General features: G+C 50.6%; 1 pseudogene; it reads right to left on the bottom strand.

Annotated features, from left to right (window-relative positions):
- Positions 1-345: 345 nt before the first annotated feature.
- On the bottom strand, positions 346-3,254 carry LOC102877108 (annotated as a pseudogene).
- Positions 3,255-3,473: the final 219 nt, after the last annotated feature.

Genomic DNA, 3,473 nt, shown 5'->3' with positions numbered 1-3,473 from the left:
CCAGGGACATGCAGCAGAGATGGAAGGGCAAGTGCTACCTGGGGTATGGAGGGTGACAATCAGACAGGACACTGGGGGGCCAGGACTATTCCTTTCACTAAGATTAAAAATAACCCCCAAATGCTTTCCATAGCATAATACACCTTGCTTCTGTCCTGGGGGTGGGCCTACTCACTCCAGGTTTCTGTCACCAGGGGGCATGGCCTAAGGGAGGTCATCAGAGTCCCAGGTCTGCTGTGCTGAGGCACTGGACCTGCGACAGGACAGGCAGGGGCCTGTAAGGAGGGAGGCAGGCCCATCATCACAGCCCTGCCCTGGTTGCAGATGTGGGAATAGTTTCCTAGCTTAACCTGGATGAAATAGGTGAAGAAAACCTACAGGCCCACCTCTTTCTGCCAGCTTGGAGGAAGATGAGCCTGGAAATAAAATTAAATACACATTGCACGACAAGGCTGATGAGCGTGGCCAGACCCTGGGCTCCCAGATAAGCTCAGGCTGTGCTGCTGGCAAGTAGAACTGGGGGAAGTGCGGATAACACTGGCTGTCCACACATTCCATGCTGTCTGTCATCTTGGTTAGGTTTTGTAATTGTGATAATCTGGGCTGTGAACTCTTCATAAAAATATTGGATGTGTGTCTCTGAGGTCACCTGGGGCTTGAAATGCAGACTGAGCTTCTTCTCCTATACATCCTGCCACAGGATGCTGGAGAAGAAGTGTTGTTGCATGATCCCTTTTGCATCCTCCACACCACCACTGAGGCTTTGTTTGGTGTCCTTCTTAAGCAGCCCTGGAAAGCAGCTACTTGGGAAGCGGATCTCCTCAGTTAGGATGAGCCCGAAGAACTTCTCATGGTCCTGGCTGTTGAAGGGCAGGCGGCTGCACATCATCTCATACATGACCACGCCCAGTCCCCACCAGTCCACTGCGCACCTGTAGTCATTGTCTTACAGGAACTAGGGGGCCAGGTAATCTGGCGTACAGAGGAAGGTCTTCATGGTGTCGCCGTCCTTGATGCCCTCCTTACACAGCCCAATGTCAATGATCTTGAGGTGCCCATCCTTGTCCAGCATGAAGTTCTCCAGCTTAAGGTCGCTGTAGACCATATTCTTCCCTGAATGCAGGTAGTCCAGGGCCAACACAGTCTCAGCGACATAGAAACAGGCCCACGGGGGCACATGCTTCCCTGACAGGTAGAGAAAGAGCTTCCCCCACCCCCAAGGCCCCTGTTGGCATACTCCATGATGAAGCAGAAGCAGCTAAGGGTCTGGAAGGAGTACTTCAGGGTTATCACTGTTCTCAGTGAGTGTGTGAGCCACCTCGTTCTTGGCCACAATGACGACTTCTTCTTCTCCTTCTTCTTGTTCTTCTTCTTCTTAAATTTACAGAGACTTTGGATTTCCATTCATTCATTGTACTTTTCTCCCTTCTCACCCTCCCCCAGTTCCTTCTTCTCTTTGAAAAGTAAAAGAAAAAATTCTTTCATTTTTATACAATCTCCCCCACCCCAAGTCCACTCCACTGTGCAGCCTTCATTCTGGACTCCTGTCATGACAATAATGCCTAACCATAAATTCCTTTTAAACAGTTCTATCCCTCATCTGTTTCAATGAAGTATACATCATTCATGCCCTCCTATTCTGTCTTTCCTCAACCCTGATGTCAGTCCCATTTTACAACAGTGGCACCATGCAGTATTTGTCCTTTTGTGACTGAAATATTTCACTCAGCATAACGTCCTCCAGGGTCAGCCATTTTGAATAATATTTCATGAGTTCTTTGTTTTTCAATGCAGTGTAGAATCTTCATGACATATTAGCAGGCAGTGGACTTCTCCTTCACCGGGATGACCTTCCCAAAAGTGCCCTGCCCAGGAGCTTCAGGTTGTTGTTATGTGCCGTCGAGTCGCCTGCGACTCATAGCGACCCTATGTACAACAGCCTTAAACTCCACTCTGTCCTGTGCCAATCGCACTGTCTCTGACACTCCCATCCCAATTATCCCAGTCACTGAATCAATCCACCTCATAGAGGGCCTTCCTCTCCTGCGCCATCCCTCCATCCTCCCAAGCATGATGTCCCTCTCTAAGGACCAGTCTCTCCTTACAACATGTCCAAATTATGTTAGATGGAGCCTCAGAATCCTTGCCTCCAAGGAGCCACCCGGTTTAACACTCTCCAGGACAAATCTGTTTGTTTTCCTAGCAGTCCATGGTATTCTCAATACTCTTCTCCAGCACCACAGCTCAAAGGCAGCAATTCTCCTTCTATCCTCCTTGGTCATTGTCCAACTCTCTGATTGCGAAGACCATGGCCTGTATCAGATGCACCTTAGTCTCCAGAGAGACACCACTGCTCTTCAGCACTTTGGAGAGGTCCCTAACAGCAGACTTTCCCATGGCAATGCGCCTTTTAATTTCCTGACTGCTGGTGCCAAGACTGTTGACTATGGAGCCAAGCAAACTAAAGCTGTGTACAATCTCAATCTCTTCACCATCCATCCTGATGCTGCCAATTGGTCCAGTGGTGAGAATCTTTGTCTTCTTGACATGAGCCTCAACCCATATTGTAGGCTGCAGTCCTTGACATTCTGTAGCAGGCGCTTCAGGTCCTCCTCAGTTTCAGCAAGCAGGGTTGTGTCATCTGCATAACGCAGATTGTTGATAATTCGTCCACCAATCTTGACCCCACATTTCTCCTCATAGAGCCCAGCCTCCCGGATAATCTGTTCTGCATATAGGTTGAAAAGGTATGGAGATAGGATGCATCCCTGGCGTACGCCCTTCCCAATTTTGAGCTTCAGGTACTTAAACTAATTCATGGTCACTAAGTGCTTGGGTTTGGCCAGACACCTTCATCTTCTCTGTCCCAGAGTTGTCACATGGAGACCCCGACCGGAGTCCATCATCTCCTCCTCCTGCTTCTTCAGACCATCTGCCACTGTCTGGATGGCCATAGTCCACTCCTCCCTCTCCTCGGGTGTCTCCACATGAAAGGTGCACTCGATGCCCCTGGTCCACCGCAAGCAGTGGATGATGAAGGTGTTGGGCCTGGGCCTCTCTGTCTTCATCAGCTGGCATTGTACCACAGAGAAGTTGTTGAGGGGTGCCTCGCGTGGGTCCACGTACTGGGGCCTCTCCTTGTAGCAGATGAAGGTTCCCTCATTCTTGAGCAGGAAGTAATGTGGCTGCCAGGGAATGATGTACTCACCTCTTTTGTGTAACCAGCCCTCCTTCACAATTCCCACATTGTTCATGGTGCTGGATTCTTGTGGGGCCCAGGTCATTTAGGTACTCCTGGGTGGGATCTTCCAGAAAGTGCCCAGGGCCATGGACCCCGCATCCACGGGCCCTGAGTCTGGCGCCAACTAAGTGGGTCTACCCTGCGCAGGGTGAGTCCGGACTGGCGCTTGGGACTGCGTGGGGAAGGGGGTGCAGACCAGCGGTTGCTGAGGCCTCAGGAGCAACCACCCTGC

Source organism: Elephantulus edwardii, unplaced genomic scaffold, assembly GCF_000299155.1.
Source record: "Elephantulus edwardii isolate Elephantulus edwardi_28Jun2011 unplaced genomic scaffold, EleEdw1.0 scaffold00327, whole genome shotgun sequence".
Classification (NCBI taxonomy): domain Eukaryota; kingdom Metazoa; phylum Chordata; class Mammalia; order Macroscelidea; family Macroscelididae; genus Elephantulus; species Elephantulus edwardii.
This window is presented reverse-complemented; position numbering and strand designations above follow the sequence as displayed.